Source organism: Pristis pectinata, chromosome 31, assembly GCF_009764475.1.
Source record: "Pristis pectinata isolate sPriPec2 chromosome 31, sPriPec2.1.pri, whole genome shotgun sequence".
NCBI classification, from domain to species: Eukaryota; Metazoa; Chordata; class Chondrichthyes; order Rhinopristiformes; family Pristidae; genus Pristis; species Pristis pectinata.
In genome coordinates this window covers 11,431,663-11,453,073 of record NC_067435.1, presented here as the reverse complement: position 1 = coordinate 11,453,073, position 21,411 = coordinate 11,431,663, and the positions used below count along the sequence as shown (strand labels likewise).

Here is a 21,411-nt window from a genome sequence, read left to right as displayed (position 1 = left end):
TGATGCAATCACAAAGAAAGCACACCAGTGACTGTTAGAAATTTGAGGAGATTTGGTATGTTGCCAAAGACTCTTGCAAATTTCTACAGATGTACAGTGGAGAGCATTCTGACTGGTTGCATCACCGCCTGGTATGGAGGCTCCAATGCGCAGATTGCAAGAGGCTGCAGAGGGTTGTAGACTCAGCCAGCTCCACTATCGGCACAACCCTCCCCACCATCGAGGACATCTTCAAGAGGCGGTGCCTCAAGGTGGTGGCACCCTTCACCAAGGACCCTCACCACCCGGGACATGCCCTCTTCACGTTACTACCATTGGGGAGGAGTAACAGGAGCCTGAAGACCCACATTCAATGTTTTAGGAACAGCTTCTTCCCGTCCGCCATCAGATTTCTGAACGGTCCATGAACACTACCTCGTTATTCCTTTTTGTTTTGCACTATTTATTTATTTTTGTAATTTATAGTAATTTTATTTCTTTGCACTGTACTGCTGCCACAAAACAGCAAATTTCATGTCATATAAATCAGTGATAATAATCTGATTCTGGCCATTTTTGTCTACCATTCTTTTTTTCCGCTAGGCATGTCCCAATAAACCAGACAATGCATCATTACACAGACTATACACATTATCAATACATTATGCAGACAAAGAAGCTTAATCTGATCTTTACTGCTCCTTAACTTGTCACTTTCTTTCACCTGATCAGAGAATTCCCTTTGTCCCACCCATCCCTCTCCTCCACTTCTGTGCTACTGAGACTACAGGCCCTCCTAAGTTACAAACACCCAACTTATGGACACCCTGTACATACAAGCAAGCTCCCATAAATATTATTAAATTCAAATGAGAACCAGTCTTGAAAAAACCATTTACAAGTAACCTCCCTGCAGTAATCAGATAACACTGACTCTTAAGAATACTGGCTGCCAGTTTCACTGCAGGAGGCCACTTAAGAGAGTTGCTTTGGAAATCGACAAGTAATTCTTTGTATTGACACTTGTGCAACAATACTCCATTGAACAATGTAACATGCACTAATACTTCAAGCCCATTGAAAAAGCCTTTGAGTGTGGGACATCCTGATTCTTAATTGGGTCAGTGGTTTATTATTGTCACGCGTACCAAGGTACAGTGGGGAAATTTTGTTTTGCATGCCATCCATACAGATCATTTCATCACATTAGATGAAGATAGTACAAGGGAAAAGCAATGACAGAATGCAGAATAAAGTGTTACAGTTACAGAGAAAGTGCAGTGCAGGCAGACAATAAGGTGCAAGGGCCATGAGGAGGTAGGCTGTGAGATCAAGAGTTCATCTTTATTGTATGAGAGGTCTGTTCAAGAATCCTCTAACAGTGGGATAGAAACTGTCCTTGAGCCTGGTGGTACGTGCTTTCAGGCTTTTGTACCTTCTGCCCAATGGGAGGGGGCAGAGGAGAGAATGTCTGGTGTGGGTGGGCTCTTTGATTATGCTAGCTGCTTTACTGAGGCAGTGAAAGGTGAAGAGAGAGTCTGGTATACTCCTCTGTGTGGAGAGTGCCATGCTGTTCAATGGAGCTGTCCCCAGGTAATGGGTTCCGTTCTTGTCAATTTTGTCATAAGCTAGGAAACAGACAGTCATAAAGTCATACGCCACGGAAACAGGCCCTTCCACCCAAACCCTCCATGCTGACCAAGATTCCCACCCAAGCTAGTACCATTTGCCCACATTTGGCCCATATCCCTCTAAACCTTTCCTATCCATGTACCTGTCCAAGTGTATTTTGAATATTGTAATTCTACCCACCTCTACCACGTCATCTGGCAGTTCGTTATGGTAACCATACCTCCACAGTGTTGTAATGAATGGCATTAAAAGCACATGACTGATAAGAAAGAACAATTACTAAAAGTGGAGAGAGAGCAAACCAGTTCTGCCATTCATAGGAATGCACGTTGGAGTTTTGAATTTAATAATATGGGAGCTTGTTTGTATGTTAGGGCATCTATAGGTTGAAAAACATGATGATGCTGGAGGAACTCAGCAGGCCAGGCAGCATCCATGGAGAAAAGCAGGAGGTCAATGTTTCGGGTCAGGACCCTTCTACAGGACTGAAGGTAGGAAAAGGGGAAGGCCAATATATAGGAGGGAAAAGCAGAGCAGTGACAGGTGGACAAAAGAGGGGAGGCAGGATGGGCACAGGGTGGCGATAGGTAGATGCAGGTAAGAGATAGTGATAGGCAGGTGCGGGAGAGGAGGGGAACACTATGATGCTGGAGAAAAGCAAGCGGTCAACGTTTCAGGTCAGGACCCTTCTTCAGGACTGAAGTCTATAAGTTTCCTGGGGATGGCCTGTAATAAAAAATAGCTTTGTAAGTCAAAGATGCATGCCCTGAACAGTCAATAATGCTAAATTCATAAATTGGGTGGCACAGTGACACAGCTGGTAGAGCCACTGCCTCACAGCTCCGGTGATCCCAGTTCAATCCTGACCTCCGGTGCTGTCTGTGAGGAGTTTGCGCGTTCTCCCCGTGACTGCGCGGTTTTCCTCCGGGCACTCTGGTTTCCTCCCACGTCCCAGAGATGTGGGAGTTGGTGGGTTAACTGGCTCCCCCAGCAGAATAAAATGGAATGAGCATAAAATAAGGTGCTTGATGGTCAGCATGCTATCAGTGGGCCGAAGGGCCTGCTTCCATGCTGTATAACTATGAGGAATTATACAAAACTAGTGCAGTGCTGAGGGAGTGCTACTCTGTTGTTTTGGATGAGACAATAAAAACTGATCTCTCTCTGATTGACGTAAAAACCCTGCGGCATTATTTCGAAGGTGCAGGAGAGTTCTTGGTATTCTATAGTCAATCTCTAACCCGCACTTAATCTGCTTTGGTGATGTTATCATTATGACATTGCTGATTTTGTGCACAATGTGTCCCTGTATCTCCAACATCACATTGCCTACACTTAAGAAGCACTTTGGGAAGTCCCGGGGCTGTGAAAAAACTTCTCAGGCTCAAAGCTTTGCTTCCCCCGATTGGAGATCAGTGTGGGCAAACCACAGCCACCCACGTGTCTGCTGTCAGATCCTGCCTTGTCTAGTGCTGTATAAATGGGCCATTAACTGCACAGGAAGCTTGAGGTAACACGCAGGGCTGTAAGGAAGAACGGGCGGGCCTCGGGACCTGCGCGCAGTCATGAACCGCAGCTCCACCCACTTCCCGCTGCGAGTGGAAACTGAGACGCATCGCAGGCGGCAGATCATAAGCAACTTGGCTGTCCTCAGGTCCTAGCGCCCGTACATTCCACCGCAAAACACTGAACTGATTGGGAGTCAAAGTTCAGAATTTCGACAAAATTAAAGCTGGGGCGGGAAAAGATTGGACCAGATTTTTTTTGCAAAAGTGGAGGGAGAACAAAATACAAAAAAATTGTTCAAGGGCCAACATCCCAACTTTTACAGGGAGAATGGTGAATTTAAGACCTTGAGGTTTTGAGTTTTGCACCAGGTTTTGTCACAGAGCAGTACAAACGCTCAGGGCGTTTTACATGCGAGTTTGCAGACACAACTAAATTGGAGTCAGACGAATCTTTTCCCACAAAACCAGGCACCTATCCCAGGCCAGCATTGTTGAGTTCTCCCTACCTCAAGATCTGCCTGAGATACTAGAAACTACTTGGTGATTTAAATAAGCGAGGAAGAGCAAGAGAAAAGCTCACAGTGAGGGTCTACGTCCTTGCTGTAGCTGACTTCCATGCAGGTAAACCAGTTCACACAACGGTCACAGGATGAAGGAGGACATTTAGCCCATTGAGTTCATGCTGGCTCCTACATAAGAAACATCTAGCTAGACTCACTCTCCCACCCACTCCCCACAACTCTGAAAATATCCTTTCAGGGCCGTATCCAATGCCCACTGTTCCCCTCTGCCCTCCCCACCTCCCTTATTTGGCTCCATGCTCCACCTATCAGATTCCGTCATCTGCAGCCTTTTGTTGCCTCCACCTATCACCTCCCAGCCTCTGTCACTAGTTCCATTCTTTCCTCCCACAGCTGAGTCCATCTGCCAATCAACCCTTCCTCCCCTGGATCCACCTTGCCAGCTCTTGCCACCACTCCTCCCACTTACCTCTTTATACTGGCTATCTCCCCTCTACTCTTTCAGTCCAGATGAAGGGTCTCGACCCGAAACGTCGACTGTCCATTTCCCTCCACAGATGCTGCCTGACCCGCTGAATTCCTCCAGTGGTTCCTTGTTTTGCTCCCATTCGAACACTATGCCTGAATCTGTCTCCAGTACTCACCCAGGCAATGCATTCCAGACTCCAACCACTCAATGCGTAAAGAATTCTCTTCCTGCGTCACTTCTGGTTCTTTTGCCAATCATCTTCAGCCTAGGATCCAAGTTCTACATCAAAATATCAGCACAGAGATCAGTTGGTAACATGCCAGAATTCTTACAGCGGTACACGCCCTACATTACATAAGTCACTAGCATGTATTGGGGTTTGGGAGGCTTTTCAAGTCTGGCTTAATTCCTTTGGCACATTTTAAGTGTATCTGCCATTCCGTAATGTACTAAATTTACTAACAAATTCGTTCGCTGTGGCTCTCACTCCCTGTCCTGTGATTCAGAAGGTTGTAGGTTCCAGTTTGATCAGACCCGATCACATAAACCTAATCTCCAGTGCATTAATGGGGGAGTTCCACACTGCCAGATCCAACCAAAGCCCCAACCACTCCCAGTCAGATATAAAGAAAATTCCCACGATATGTTTGCAAAGAAGAGCAGGATTTATCCTGGTGTCTGAGATCAATGTTTCTCCATTAATCAAGAAACGGATTATCTGCTCACTATCACACTGCTGCTTTTGGGATCTTGCTGTGTACAGGCATTTCCTTAGAAATGACACATAAAGTGCTTTGGGACCTCCTAAAAGGGAAGTGAACAGCGCTATAGAAATGCAGACCTCTCCCTCTTCTGAATGGACATTAAATAGTTCAGTTTATTGTTTCCTTTAAGCCTTTTTGCTGTAATTTTAAATCTGGATATTCAGTCAACATATGAACATTATGTTGACATTAAAAAAATGTTTTTAATGCAAATGTTTATGACATAGAAGGAGGCTATTTGGCCCATTATGTCCATGCCAGCTCCCAGCAGAGTAATCCTGTCCCCCTCATCTTATTCTCCTGGGGTCCTGCAACTTAAAGTCTCTCTTTTTCATTCTTACATGCACTAAGGGGTAAATTATAGTGGTCAATTCACCTACCTGCAAATCTTGGGGAGGAAACCAGGGCACCCAGGGGAAACGCATATGGTAGAGACATGAGAAACTGAAGATGCTGGAACCTGCCGCAAAAAACGAAGGGCTGGAGGAACTCAGCGGGTCAGGCAGCATCTGTGGAGGGAAATGGACAGTCGACATTTCGGGTCGAGACCCTTCTTCTAGACTGAAAGAGTGGAGGTAGCCTGTATAAAGAGGTGAGGGGGAGAGGAGGGGAGGGGCAAGCGATAGGTGGATCCAGGTGGGGAGGGGGTTGATTGGCAGATGGAGTCAGGTGGGGGAGGGAAGGGTGGAGATAGTGACAGAGGCCGGGAGGTGATAGGTGGAGGCAACAAAGGGCTGATAGGAGAGGAAGGTGGAGCATGGAAGCAGGTAAGGGAGGTGGGGAGGGCAGATGGGAACAGTGGGAGGAGTGTGGGAGTGATGGGCAGATGGAGGAGGGGAACAAAACTGGGAAACAGGAGGCTGGAGTTGGGAAGAAGGGCATGTGTGGGAGGACGTGGGTCAATCAGAAAGGGCAAACGTGCAGTCTCCCCACTCAGAGAATCCCAGGTCAGGGTTAAACCCAGGTCCCTGTAGTGCACTTCACCCTTATGCAAGTCTCTCAGGCTCCTCAGGTTACCCCTCCAAAATATATTGAGGAATAGATCTATAATCAAAGTCTTTCACCATAAATAACTGTCCAAACCCATTACAAGGTTTCAACTCGTATTTGCTTTAGGAGGACTAGGACTAAGTGGATCAGGGTTGAGGTGGAGAGAGTGACTGCTTGACTGGGCTGCATGATGTGTCAAAGTCAAATTCGAGTCTATTGTCAGATGCACAAGTCCATGTGTGCACGGGTGCAATGAAAAACTTACTTGCAGCAGCATCACAGGCACATAGCATCAGATAAGCAGCATTCACAAGAAAAACATGAATTAAAGATAAGATATCTTTATTAGTCACATGTACATCGAAACACACAGTGAAATGCACCTTTTACGTAGAGTGTTCTGCGGGCAGCCCGCAAGTGTCACCATGCTTCCGGCGCCATCATAGCATGCCCACAACTTCCTAATCCATACGGAATGTGGGAGGAAACCTGAGGAAACCCATGCAAACACAGGGAGAATATACAAACTCCTTACAGACAATGGCTGGAATTGAACCTGGGTCGCTGACGTTGTAATAGTGTTACGCTAACTGCTACACTACTTTTACAAGAAAGAACACAATTAGAGCAAAATAAAACTAATTTCATTGTAGTGCAAAGTGATCAAACTGGTCATAGTGTTGCTATACTGTAGTGATTGGGGTTGTGCCGGTTGGTTCAAGAACCGAATGGTTGAAGGGAAGGAGCTGTTCCTGAACCTGGTGATGTGGGACTTCAGCTGCCCAATGGTAGCTGTGAGAAGGTGGCATGGCCCGGATGGTGAAGAGGTTAAAGGTGCGAGGGGTAATACAACCAGAGTTGGAAACCAAGTACATGGTCACAGATGACGGTCCCAAGGAGGGGAGGGTTCATTAACCTGGTTCAGTGGGTCTCCAGCTCCCCACACCCACCACTGGGAATGGTAGCCTGGAAGCCCGTTCCCCATCATCATCAGAGGGAGTTTGTACAGTGGTACAGCACAGAAATGGGCCCTTCAGCACACCAAGTCCACACCAACCATCAAATAATCATTTCTACACAGGCCCGACCTATTTTATTCTCCCCACATTCCCATCAGCTTCTCCCAGATTCTACCACCCACCTACATACTAGGGGCAGTTCACAGTGGACAATTAAGCTAACAACCTGGGGGGATGCTGGAACACCCGGAGGAAACCCATGGGGTCACAAGGAGCACGTGCAAACTCCACTCAGGCAGCGCCCAAGGTCAGGATTGAACCCAGGTCTCCGGCGGTGAGGCAGTGGCTCTACTAGCTGCGCCACTGTGTCACCAAACTGGTGACCAACGGAAGGAAATAAGCAAACCAAGAAGAAGGACAACACACAAGATGCTGGAGGAACTCAGCGGATCAGGGAGCATCTGTGGAGGGAAACGGACAGTTGATATTTCGGGTCGAGGCCCTTCACCTGGACTGGGAAGAAGAGGGACAATCCTGATCCAAGAATATGTAGTGTCAGAAGTAGGACTTGAACCCACACCTCTAGGGGTGACTGCAACTGAAACACATCACCTCAGACCCCTCAGCCACCCTGAGCACAACCTTTTGGTGAAGGCAGTCCCATAGTGTCATTAGAGAGTTCCAGGGTTTAGACCCAGTGAATGATGAAGGAACAGCAATATACTTCCAAGCCAGGATGGTGTGTGGCTTGGAAGGGGTGATCTTCCCATTGCACCTATCTTGCCCTATTGTGCCGGTGACAAAGATTTTCTGGACACTGACACCTACCTCCCTTTGGATAAATTCTGCGTCAGACACAATCAAAGGGGGGCCAGCTGGAGGTAAAACAGAGCTTGGGACACGAACGCAAGAAAAAAAAAGTAGGGGTTGTCCGAAGACACAAAAGAGACAGCAGTTGATGTGATCAGACAGGTCCTCGCTCAGTGCCTCTGAGCTTTTGGCACGGTGTCAGCAGTCAATTAATGGCACAAGGCTGCTCCGCCACAGAGTCTGGCAGACAATGCAAAGCAGGGCATTTCCATGACAACAAGACAGCATTCCCACTGTGATTCAGCTGTGCGTCAGTGCTCAGGCAGCTTTCCCTACCTCCCCCACCTACCCCACTCCACCCCCCCCCCCCACCCCACCAGCTGAGTAGACAGGCAGCAAACAATAGAGGATCCTGGCAGCTGGGAGGAGGTGTTGGGTGTGGAACAACTGGGACTGAACAAGCTGGGTAGGTTCTGACTGATTTCCTGCAGCCATGCAAATTCATTTTAACTCCTAATACAGTGCAGAATTTGTAACCCTGGTGAGGTACAAAGACTTCTTTCATTTCTCTAGCACCATTCACGTTCTTTTCAGAACTTTCCAAAGTGTTTTACAGCCTATGAAGTAATGAAGTACTTTCAACATATTTCAAAGTTTCAAGGTCAAAGTCGAGTTTATTGTCATCTGCACAAGTCCATGTGTGCACAGGTGCAATGAAAAACTTACATGCAGCAGCATCACAGGCACATAGCATCAGATTCGCAGCATTCACAAGAAAAACATAAATTACACATAAAATTATATGCAATTTTTATAAGAAAACACAATTAGAACAAAGAAAAACAAAGTCCATTTTAGTGCAAAGTGGTCATAGTATTGCTATACTGCAGTGAAAAGGTTGGTTCAAGAACCAAATCATACAGCTTCTAGATGCAATATTAATTTGTTAGTTTAGTTTATTGTCATCTACATATAGTCATATTAAACTGAGGGCTATGTCTCCTCTCTCAGGAGGATATGGAAGATCCCTTGAGGCTATTTAGAAAATCAGGGTAAATATCCCTGGTCCCCTCATCAACGTTTATATCTTTTGAAAGCGGTATCTGCTTATTGCCATATTATTGTTTGTGGGATCTTGCAGTGCACACATTGGTTGCCCATGTTTCCTACATCACAGGAGTGATGACAATTCGAGTCCACAGGAACGTAAGAAGCTGCAGAGAGCAGTGGACTCTGCCCAATACATCACGGGCACATCCCTCCCCACCATCGGGAGTATCTACGTGAGGCACTGCCTGAAGAAGGCAAAATCTATCATCAAAGATCTCCACCATCCGGGCCATGCCATCTTCTCACAGCTACCATCGGGAAGGAGGTACAGAAGCCTGAAGTCAGACATAACCAGGTTCAAGAACAGCTACTTCCCTTCAACCATTCAGTTCTTGAACCAACCTGCACAACCCTAATCACTACCTCTGTGCGGCAACACTATGACCACTTTGCACTACAATGAACTTTATTTGTTCTAGTTGTGTTATTTCTTGTAAAATTTGTGTAAAATTCATGTTTAATTTATGCTTTTCTTATGAATGTTGCATATCTGATGCTATGTGCCTGTGATGCTGCTGCAGGTTTCTCATTGCACCTGTGTACACATGCATATGACAATAAATTTGACTTTGACCTAAGTTTGGACTTCTAACGCAAGCAATGTTACAGAGGCAGAAATAACTAAGCTACAGATTCAGTGTAATAATGAGTAACTGTACAACAATCTGCTTTGTGTGTTGACCATTACTCAGTGAGGTGCACTCTTAACTGAATCAGTCAGATCTTGTGTTCAAGGTGTTTGTGAAACTGCACCCTTCGCCCATCTCATACCGACTTTCTCTGCTCGCTCACTGGTGGATGAGATAGGGTGGGGTCCTCACAACCCAAATCATAATGCCTTGCTGAGCAATATTCAAACTTGTTTGCCTGCATTCCCTTTCACTTCTGAAAATTCTCCACCCATAGTCAGGGAGGAGCTGAGCTTTTCTCTCTGGCTACCAAGGACTTGTTTACAGAAAACAGACTTATTGAAGTTCCAGACACTTGGGCAGGATGAAGAAGGCAGTCCAGGAAACTCTCAATTTGGTCACTGTCAATTAGCCGGCTCACAGGACGGTACGGTGGACGGAAACCAAAACACTGCCGATGCTAGAAATTTGAAGTAAAGACAGAGAATGTTAGAAACACTCAGCAGGTCAGGCAGCATCTGGTGAGAGAGGAACAGAGTTAATGTTTCAGGTCAATGACTTTTTGTTAGAAAGTATATTGCTGTAGGGTCATCTGTGGCTCAGCATAGCCAAGAAAGCACACCAGCACCCCTACTGCCTCAGAAGGCTAAGAAAATTCGGCATGTCCCTGTTGACCCTTACCAGTTTTTACAGATGCACCATAGAAAGCATCCTATCTGGATGCATCACAGTTCAGTACGGCAACTACTCTGCCCAAGACCACAAGAAATTGCAGAGAGTTATGAACACAGCCCAGTCCATCACACAAACCAGTCTCCCTTCCATTAACTCTGTCTACATTTCCTGCTGCCTCAGGAAAGCAGCCAACGTAATCAAGGACCCCTCCCACCCCAGTCATGCTCTCTTCTTTCCCCTCTCCTCAGGCAGAAGATACAAAAGCTTGAGAACACGTGGCACCAGGCTCAAGCACAGCTTCTATCCTGCTGTTGTAAGACTCTTGAACAGACCTCTTGTACAATAAAGATGAACTCTTGATCTCCCAATCTACCTCACCGTGGCTCTTGCACCTTATTTGTCTACCTACACTGCACTTTCTCTGTAATTGTAACACTATATTCTGCATTCTGTTGTTGTTTTCCTTTGTACTACCTCAATATACTATGTATGGAATGATCTGTCTGGATGGCACTCAAACAAAAGCTTTTCACTGTATCTTGGTACAGTGACAACAATAAACCAATTACCGATCTTAAGCAGTCCCTTGGGCTCAAGTCCAGGTGAAAGGTCTTGACCCAAAACACTGACAGTCCATTTCCTCCCACAATTGCCACCCGATCCACTGAGTTCCTCCAGCAGCTTGTTTTCTTCCTCGGGCTCAAGGCTGACTTGCCCCCTCCACATTTCTCCCAGTATAACATGAGATTAGAGACTTGGGTAAAGAGGGGGTGGGTAGATTATTGCACACTCATTCCGCTCTACACTCTCCTCTATTGCTCCCGTTGGAGAGACTTGAGGTGTTCAGAGCCTTCTGGGACGTTTCTCCACCAATCATAGATTAATACAGTGCAGAAACAGGCCCTTCGGCCCAACTGGTCCATGCTGACCATAGTGCCCACCAAGCTAGGTCATCTGCCCGCGTTTGGCCCATATCCCTCTAAACCTTTCCTATCCATGTACCTGTCCAAGTATCTTTTAAATATTGTTAATGTACCTGCCTCAACCACTTCCTCTGGCAGCTCATTCCAAATGCGGACCACCCTCTGGGTGAAAAAGTTGCTCCTCAGGTTCCTGTTAAATCTTTTCCCTCCCACCTTAAACCTATGCTCTCTGGTTCTTGATTCCCTGGGAAAAGGTCTGTGTGTATTCACCCCATCCATGCACCTTTATCCACCTCCATAAGATCACCACTCATACACTTATGCTCCAAAGGATAAAGTCTTTGCCTGCTCAGCCCCCCTCCATAATCAGTCCCTCTCAATATCCCTCAGCCAAGAATCCCATGAGATAAGGAAGACATTACATTTTTGTCCACGTGAGGCTTCGAGGATGTCTTTGAAGCATTTTCTCCGACTCAGAGGTTTGTGGGTTCAAGTCCCACTGCAGAGACAAGCACAAGGACCTAGGCTGATGCTCTAGAGCACATCCTGAGAGAATGCTGCACTCTCAGAGCTGTCCTTGTTGGAATGGGACAGTAAATGTAAAAAATCTCATGGTGATATTTCATGGGAGGACAAGTGAGATATCCCCAACTTCACTAAAAGCAGAATATCTGGACATTACCACGTTGCTGTTCGTGAGATCTTGCTGTGCAGTGCTTGGCCACTGTGAGAACAAAAACTCTTCATTCGCAAGAGAAGTCCTTTGGGACTTCCTGAAGGGTGCCTTAGAAATGCGAGTTCGACTCCACGCTGGAGCTAGGGAAAGTCAGCCGATCTTTCACAGAATCAGAGAGTTGTGCAACTCCGACTGGGAACGTTCCACCTATCGTACTAGGGATGGTCCCTTCTGAAAGGGGCCATCCAGTTGGTCACACTCACCCAACCAATTCCCCCGTTATCCTGAGGAGTGATGGGGATGCGGAAGAAGTCATGAATTAAAACCAACTCATTTCAGAAACGTTGCCACATTTCCTGGCTCACAAGCTAAATAACATCTGATCAGGATCTAATCTTGGCACATGACTAATGATTCACAGTGGGTGGGGGAATTGACTGACGTTGATCACTTGATGGGTTGATACTAATACTTGTAATAAATATCCAGAAACATACAATTAAGTAAATGGATTGGTTCCTAATTAACTTCAAAATATCAATGCTGTGGCCTTGGAGGAACAGATTGCATTAGTGTGGCATTGGGACACGGGAACACAAGAAACAGGAGGAAGCCAAACAGCCCCTTGTCCGCTCCACCACTGAATTAGATCAAGGTACCCTTCCTTATCCCCATTAACAATTGACTTGGCCTCGGTTTGTGTTTGTAGAAGAGGGTTCAAAAGTTCAACCACTGCATGTAGAAGTGTTTTTAAACCTCACTCTTCGACGGCCTGCCTCTAATTTTTGACTCTGCCCTCTAGTCTCAGCCAATGGAAAGAGGTTCTCTCCAACTGCTCAGTCAGTTCCCCTTATTATTTTTAAAACTACTACCTAACCCGTTGGCACTGCCCCAACACTACTTGGATTTGAGCCAATACAACCCCATGTTCTCCAATCTCACCCTGTAACACAACCCTTGTAGTCCAGGTGTTATTTTGGTGAATCTGCACCGCACTCTCTGCAGGGCCAGTACACACTTCCCAAGCTGTGATGTTCAGAACAAGTGCTGCAGGTGTGGTTCAGCCAGGGCTCTGCTTCACTTGGTACAGCACAACCTCTGTGAGCTTAGAGCCATACAGTAATACAGCATGGAAACAGGCCCTTCAGCCCAACTCGTCCATGCCAGCCATGGTGCCCACCAAGCTAGTCCCATTTGCCCGCATTTGACCCATATCCCTATAAACCTCTCATATTTTATGTACTCTTGTTCTCCAGGTAGAAAGGTCAGCAATTCATTAGTTCCTTTGAATATTTTTCTACCATGTACATATGTATATAGATCAGTCTAGTTCTATTGCTGCCTGCTTTTCATCACTTAGAAAGTTTCATGCAGCACATTACAAAGGAATCTCTTTCTTTGGGCAATGCTATGGAATTGCCCTTTTTTTTAAACAATGTAATGTTCTCTTTTTTCTCTTGTCATCTTCTAGCCCGTCAACTCTTGCTGGGTCTGGCTCCAAGGATGTTGGCCATCTTCCGACAACAAAACTGTTCACGTCGGAGGCAGTGAATTTCAGCAGCCTCCTCCATTTGGCTTAACTGTCCCAGCACACTCCTGGCCATCTCTCTTTCCTGCAAATCTAAGGCCATCCAAAAGTCTACCTGTGCCTTAACTTGTACCTCATTGTCTACCTGCACTGCACTTTCTCTGTAGATGCGACACTGTATTCTGCATTCTGTGTTCGCTTTACTACCTCGATGTACTTATGACCTGCCTGGATGGCACGCAAAAAATGTTTTTCACTGTGCCTTGGTACAATAAACCAAATCCAATACCAATACCAAATGCAGTTCACCTCATCACTCCTGACTGACATTGCTGACTGGTTAAAGATGCCTCAATTTTAAAGTTAACATCCTTGTTTTTCAAATTCCTCCATTGTCTCACCTCCCCCCCTCCCCCCCTTACTGTCTCTCATTTCTCCTCCAGTTCTGTGGGGTCTGTGGCCTCTTCTCATTCTGGTCCCTTGCCTGCAATTGCCAAGGCCATGGTCTCTGCCATTCCCATCCTAAAATCCCCTGCCCCTCTTTCCCCCTTCAAAACCTACCTCACTGACCAAGCTTTTGATCGTCTGCCCTAATATCTCACGGTGATCCTCAGCATAAAGTTATGAATTAGGAACAGGACAGGCCGACTCAGCCCCTCAAGTCTGTCCCACCATTTAGTAAGTTCATGGCTGTTCTGATTGCAAACTCAAACTTGCAATCCCCACCCAATGCACTAAATCCTTTCTTAAATAAGGTGTACAAAATATTAAGAGGAATAGATAGAGTAGACAGCCAGCGCCTCTTTCTCAGGGCACCAATGCTCAATACAAGAGGGCATGGCTTTAAAGTAATGGGTGGGAAGTTCAGGGGAGATACTGTATCAGAGGAAGGTTTATTACCCAGAGAGGGGTTGGGGTGTGGAATGCGCTGCCTGGGGTGGTGGTGGAGGCAGGTTCATTGGTCAAATTCAAGAGATTGCTAGATAAGCATATGGAGGAATTTAAAACAGAGGGATATGTGGGAGGAAGGGGTTAGATAGTCTAAGGCGAGGTTTAAAGGTCGGCACAACATTGTGGGCCGAAGGACCTGTATTGTGCTGTACTGTTCTATGATTCTATGAAGACCAGTACTGTAGACAGCACTCCACTCTCACTAATGTCCAAGATATACGAAGCATAACCTCCCCTCATACACACCATTATTCTGTCAGCTGTCCGAATTATTTGCAGAGCCGGCACATTACCTTTGGCGAGCCATGTGGCAGATTCCTCTGCAACTGTTTGATGAAGCTCCTGTGAACCAGCTTGGCATGTTTTAACTAGTTAATGTTGCTATAGAAATGGAAGTTGTTTATTCTCCTGCTGAGGGCTGAGAATGCCTCGCCCACCCCCAACACCACCAGTGGTTCTGAGGTACTGAGGGTAATGATGCTCCTCGTGTCAGGTGAACGGAGGATTAGCACAGCAGGACGTGGGCGTTGCCTCAGTTGTGGACAGTGCAGAGAGTTTGGAACAATCTGTGACCTGAGCTTCATTCTTTGGCTATGTTCCACAATGATGAGTTGGAGTTGGGTACTGAAGACCAGCAATGAATCTGACATTGACTTCTCACCACCTGACTGATACGATTAAAGTCCGAAACTACAAGTGACCTTAGTTGCAACACCACAGTAAAAATGTACATTAGAAACACAACATTCTCCTTTGTAATGGACCCATCCCTCCCATTACACTCCACCTCAGCCCTCTCCATTACAATCCAACCCAGTCCTCCCCCTCCCAACACCACCTCCCTGTTACACTCCGACCCATCTCAACCCATTACTCTCCATCCCAGCCCTTGCCACATTACACTCCATAGAACAGTAGAGTCATACAGCACGGAAGCAGGCCCTTTGGCCCAACTCATCCAAGCCAGCCAATCAACCAGTCCCACAGGTGGATAGGGTAGTTAAGAAAGCTTATGGGATGTTAGCATTCATAAGTCGTGGGATTGAGTTTAGGAGCTGTGAGGTAATGATGCAGCTCTACAAACCTCTGGTTAGACCACACTTGGAGTACTGTGTCCAGTTCTGGTCGCCTCATTATAGGAAGGATGTGGAAGTGTTGGAAAGGGTGCAGAGGAGATTTACCAGGACGCTGCCTGGTTTAGAGGGTATGTATTATGAGGAGAGACTAAGGGAGCTAGGGCTTTACGCTTTGGAGAGAAGGAGGATGAGAGGAGACATGATAGAGGTGTACAAAATATTAAGAGGAATAGATAGATAGAGGAATAGACAGACAGTGCCTCTTTCCCAGGGCACCAATGCTCAATACAAGAGGGCATGGCTTTAAGATAATGGGTGGGAAGTTCAAGGGAGATATCAGAGGAAGGTTTTTTACCCAGAGAGTGGTTGGGGCGTGGGATGCGCTGCCTGGGGTGGTGGTGGGGGCAGGTACGTTGGTCAAATTCAAGAGATTGCTAGATAAGCATATGGAGGAATTTAAAATAGAGGGACATGTGGTAGGAAGAGGTTAGGTAGTCTTAGGTGAGGATTAAAGGTCGGCACAACATTGTGGGCCGAAGGGCCTGTATTGTGCTGTACTGTTCTATGTTCTATGATTCTATGATTTGCCAACATTTGGCCCTTATCCCTCTAAACCTTTCCTATCCACTCACCTGTCCAAATGTCTTTTAAACAGTGTACCCACCTCTACCACTTCCTCTGGCAGCTCGTTCCACATACTCACCACCCTCTGGGTGAAAAACTTGCCCCTCAGGGCCCCTTTAACTCTTTCCCTTCTCACCTTACATGCTAATTTTAGACCCCCATTCACTGGGGAAAAGGCCTTGACTATATATAATATCTACGCCTCTCAGGGTCTTATAAACCTCTATAAGGTCACCCCTCAGCCTCCTTCACTCTAGGAAAACAGTCCCAGCCTGTCCAGCCTCTCCTTATAACTCAAGCCCTTCCAAGGCAGCCCTTGCTGTTACCGTCCATCGAAGTGTTCCCTATTACACTCCAGACTGAGCCCTCACTGGGTTCACTCCTTACAGAGAGGACTGACTGCTCTTCTCCTCAGGACATGGTTGTCACAGCGACCACACCAGGTGAACACACCATTAGCCGGGGATCTTAAGCGGGATCGTGGAGTTGTTAGCTGATTGGTCAAACAGCTCCAGTTCTAACCCAAGAACAAAGGTAACGTTTAACTCTGTTACTTACTGACTGTGCCTGCTGATCCAGTGTATGTGGGAGGTGAAGAAGGAAGAGAAACCAGAGGAGATTGCCACATTGTTTCAAGAGACTTCCTCATTATCTGTAACGTACAACTGTCACTATTTTATCTCTAACTGGATTGAATGGGTTCCTTTATTACTACTGAGGTGCTCCATTTTGTTTTCTCTTGTCACTTGCCTGGACGTCCACAGGGCAAGAGCCTGCACACACAGCCACCACCTCATGTTGACAAGCAGAAATTATGAAGTCATACAGCACAAAAACAGGCCCTTCGGTCCCTACGTCCATTCTCACCTTTTTGTCTAATCTCATTTGCCTGCATTAAACCTGTATCCCTCTACGCCTTTCCTATCCGTCCAGGCCCTGATGCAGGGTTTCAACCCGAAACGTCAATGATTCCCTTCCCCCCACAGATGCTGTTCGACCCGCTGAGTTCATCCAGCAGATTGTTTGATGCTCTGTTTGAATAAACATTATGATTCTATCTGCCTCTGTCACCCCCTCTTACACCACGTTCCAGGTAACCACCACCCTCTGTGTGAGAAACTTACCTCTCAGATATCCTTTAAATTTCTCCCCTCTCACTTTAAACCTCTAGTTTTAGACTGCCCCCACCCTTGGGAAAAGACTCTATCTATCCTATCTCATCATTTCGTAAATCTCTATAAGCTCACCCCTTGGCCTCCTGCATTCCAGTGAGAATAAACGCAGCCTATCCAATCTCTCGCCAGAACTAAAGTTCTCCAATCCAGGCAGCATCCTGGTGAATCTCCTCTGCACTTTCTGCAGTCACAGTGTGGGACCAGAATCACACACAATACTCCAAGTGTGGCCTAACCAATGTCTTGTAATATTGCAACATAACATCCCAACTCCTATGTTCTATGCCCTGGCCTATGAAGGCAAGCATGCCGTATGCAGCCTTGGAGACACTAGGGACTGCAGATGATGAATTTGGAGCACACACAAGCCACTGGAGGAACTCACTGAGTTCCTCCAGCATCTTCTGTGTTGCCCCATACGCCTTCCTTCACCACCCAATCTACAGGTTCAACACAGCTTCTGAAGTTTGTTTCCACTGCAGCCAATGCAAAGCCCTTAACAACTTCTACACCATACATCAGTTTTAAATTGGTGGCTACATTAGAATTTTAAAACTGCTCCTATTCATACTTACACTATGGGCAGTTTTACAAGAATCATATTAAAGCTGAGAGATGATGCTAATCAGGACATTAATCAGGCTGGGTTCCTTTCTCTGGTAAGGAGAAGACTTAAAGAGGTCTTGATTTTGTAAGACACAAGAGAGACTGCAGATGCTGGAAATCTGGAGCAATGAACACAAAATGCTGGTCAGGCAGCATCCATGGAGGGAAATGAACAGCTGATGTTTTGGGCCGAGACCCTTCATCAGGACTGGAGGGCAGAAGCCAGAATCTCCCGGTGGCTAGCCATTTTAATTCACTTGGCACTCCCATACTGACGTGTCTATCCACAGCCTCCTCTACTGCCACGTTGAGGCCAGGCACAGGTTGGAGGAACAACACCTCATATTCCTCCTTGGGAGTCTCCAACCTGATGGCCTCAACATCGATTTCTCTAACTTCTGGTAACCCCTCCCCTCTGTTTTCCTCCCCCCCCCTTTGTTTTCCCTCATTCCTGTGGCCCCTTCACCCCTTCTCTTTCCCCTCCCCCACCCTCATGACCTGCCCTCTTCCTTCCCTTTATTTTGTGGCCTACTGTCCTCTGCTATCAGATTCCTTCTTCTTCAGCCTTTGCCTCATCCACCTATCACCTCCGAGCATCTCACATCACTCCCTTTCAATCTCTCCTCCCCTACCTACCTTCCCCCTCTCACCTGGACTCACCTATCCCCTGCCTGCATGTACTCCTCCCCCTCCCCCCACCTTATTCTGGCTCCTGCCTGCTTCCTTTCCAATCCTGATGAAAGGTCTCGGACCAAAACGTTGACTGTTTATTTCCCTCCATAGATGCTGCCTGACCTGTCGAGTTTCTCCAGCATTTTGTTCTCCTTGATTATGTAAGGTTTGGATACAGTAGGTGTGGAGGAGATGTTTCAATTTCTGTGGGAGACTGAAACTAAGGTCCATAAATATAAGACAGTCATTAATAGATCCAACAGGGAAGTCAGGAGAAATGTCATTATCCAGGGAGTGGTCAGGATTTGGAGCTCACTACCACCAGAAGTGAATGAGGTGAATACTGTGGATCCACTTAAGGGAAAGATGGATAAACATCAGGTACAAAGGATAGGCAGAAATGGTACAATGGAAGCATGGGCGGTAGGAGCCTTGTGTGGAACATCAGCATAAACCTTGGGGTCCAAGTCCATAGCTTCCTGAAAGTGGCCACACAAATTGATAGGGTGGTAAAGAAGGTGTATGGTGTGCTTGCCTTTATTAGTCAAGGCATTGAGTTCAAGGGTCAAGAAGTTATGTTGCAGCTTTATAAAGCTCTGGTTAGGCCACACCTGGAGCTTTGCATTCAATTCTGATCACCCCATTGCAGGAAGGATGTGGAGGCTTTGGAGAGGGTGCAGGAGTGCTTCACCAGGATGTTGCTTGGATGAGAGGGCAGGTGCTATAAGGAGAGGTTGGACAAACTTGGGTCGTTTTCTCCGGAGCAGCGGAGGCTGAGGGGAGACCTGATAAGATTATGAGAGGCATAGCTAGAGTAGACAGCCGGTATCTTTTTCCCAGGGTTAAAATGCCTAATACTAGAGGGCATGCATTTATGGTGAGAGGGGGAAAGTTCAAAGGAGATGTGCGGGGCAAGTTTTCTTTTACACAGAGACTGGTGGGTGCCTGGAATGTGCTGCCAGGGGTGGTGGTGGAGGCAGATACGATAGAGGCGTTTAAGAGATAGGCACATGAATATGCAGAGAATGGAGGGTTATGGACCACACGGAGGCAGAAGGGATTAGGTTAATTAGTTTGACACAACATTGTGGGCTGAATGGCCTGTTCCTATGCTGTACTGTTCTACGTGCTGTGTTCTGTATCAGCTGGGCCAAGTGATGTGAATATTGTTGCATTACCCAAGTCAAGCCAACACTTGACTCCAGCTTGCTGGAAATGCACCAACTAAATGGTGAACAAAGTGGGGAGGATATCATTCGCTTGGCCCAACCTAGATCATCAATCTTGAGCCCCAAGCGTTCACATTCTGCTTCAGAAATGTCTGACGTTGTAGTTTCATCATTGCCAACACTCATAGCTCAGAGGTAAGGTCAATACTTATTAATTGACTTTGACCTGATTGGCCTGCTAGCCATTTCAGAGGCACTTAAGAGTTTTGGGACTGGAGTCACACACAAACTAGACTGGCTAAGAGCAGCAAACTTCCCTAGAAAACCAGATGAGATTTTACAGCAGTCTAGTAGGTTGTGAGCATCATGATGACTGCAGATTGTAATTATGGAGCGATAATATTGAATATACTTTCAATGCCCACGAGTCTGACCCCACTTCCAACTGCAAAGGTCTTTCCGTTGACTCATTATTTGAGGAGTGTATGTCAGTGCAGCTCAGTAACTCCTCAGAATAGTTCATGGAAGGTTATCGACAAGAAAAAATATTTGCACAAAGCACAGGATAGGAAATTGGAGCAGGTTTTCCTGGTTAGCAGCACAAGATTAAATAATGCCCAAATGTCACAGGACACTCTTCAGTTTCAGGGAGATCAGTGGAGAGCTGAAACTTTAGACAGTATTGAATTTGGACTTTTAAAAGTTCAAAGCCTGTACAGGAGAACTTTGGGAGGTATAAAATGACATAACATTGAGTGTTAACCTTGTTTTGATCCAACACACATCTTGGCTGATCAACAAACTCACCGAGCCCACGGGACACGAAGCTAAAGCAGAACCTTCAGACCTCAGCTCCTCTGCAAGCAGGGGACTCATTCCAGTCCTGATGCCTCAACCAGAAACATTGACTATTTAGTTCCCTCCTTAGATGCTGCCTGACCTGCTGAGTTCCTCCAGCATTTTGTGTTGCTCCAGATACCAGCATCTGCAGAATCTCATGTCTCAGATTTATTATCACTTGAAATTTGTTGTTTTGCAGCAGCAGTACAGTGCAAAGGCATAAAAATCTATAAATTACAAAAATAGTACAAGAAAAAGAAATAATGAGTTTGTGTTCATGGAGCCACTGTGGAATGTCAAAACTTATTCAGGGGGCTCATTACCCTGATTCTCAGAATGCTGCTGGTGTTTCAAACTTCAGAGAGCAGATTGTACAATCACATTTAGCCAAACTGTGCATATTTGGCAAAAATAATTTTTATCCCCAGATATGGAAAATAACTAGTAAAGCAAGCAAGAAGTTTCCTAATTCTTCTATGATCTTTACACAGGATTTTGTACTTTGAATCCTGACCAGATGCTATTGTTTAACTGGTTAGATAATAACGTTGCTTCAGTACCTCATTGTCAGACTATTCACAATTGGGGACTCACAGGAATTAGGTCGCCTCTCACACCCCATTTATAATGATCTGGCTGACCTGTCCGATGGCTCCTGTAGCACAGTGCAAGGTGGGGTGAGCAGAGATCCCCTCAGCAAGACCCACCCCTCTTTGCTATTTCTTTCTCATCTGTAAATCTGTGGGGGTGTGTGTGTGTGTGTGTGTGTGTGTGTGTGTGTGTGTGTGTGTGTGTGTGTGGTCACGTAGTCCTGGTGTTGTACAGAGATCTCAATAGATAACCAAGGCTTCCCTTGCAGTGCAGTGCAAGGGGAGCCCTTTACGGTCACAGGTACTGTTTTATTCCAAAAAAAGACTTTAAACCAAAGCTCATCTACCACTATCAGGTTGGGAAAAGTCCTATAATATTTATCCTGCAAGATCCCCAAATCATTCTCATAGGAGTTTGTTAAGCACAAGTTGGCTATCACCTACATTACAGGTGACTAGACTGCAAAATAATTGCCCAAAAGTAGTGGAAGTTGCAAAATAAACTTTTTTTTTTGTTTCAAATCACATGAACCTT

At 46.2% G+C, this 21,411-nt stretch overlaps 1 long non-coding RNA gene across 3 annotated transcripts; it reads right to left on the bottom strand.

Annotated features, from left to right (window-relative positions):
- Positions 1-750: 750 nt before the first annotated feature.
- LOC127585082 (uncharacterized) lies at positions 751-17,422 on the bottom strand. 3 transcript variants are annotated; one of them, XR_007958465.1, is made up of 5 exons: positions 16,383-16,401; positions 6,247-6,352; positions 5,254-5,382; positions 4,285-4,388; positions 751-2,337 (listed from the first exon to the last, which is right to left on the bottom strand). It is a non-coding gene; the product is annotated as an uncharacterized LOC127585082 (long non-coding RNA). The 3 variants fall into 3 exon arrangements; XR_007958466.1 differs by lacking the exon at positions 6,247-6,352 and having other exon boundaries at positions 16,383-17,422; XR_007958467.1 differs by lacking the exons at positions 6,247-6,352; positions 16,383-16,401 and adding an exon at positions 11,652-11,842.
- Positions 17,423-21,411: the final 3,989 nt, after the last annotated feature.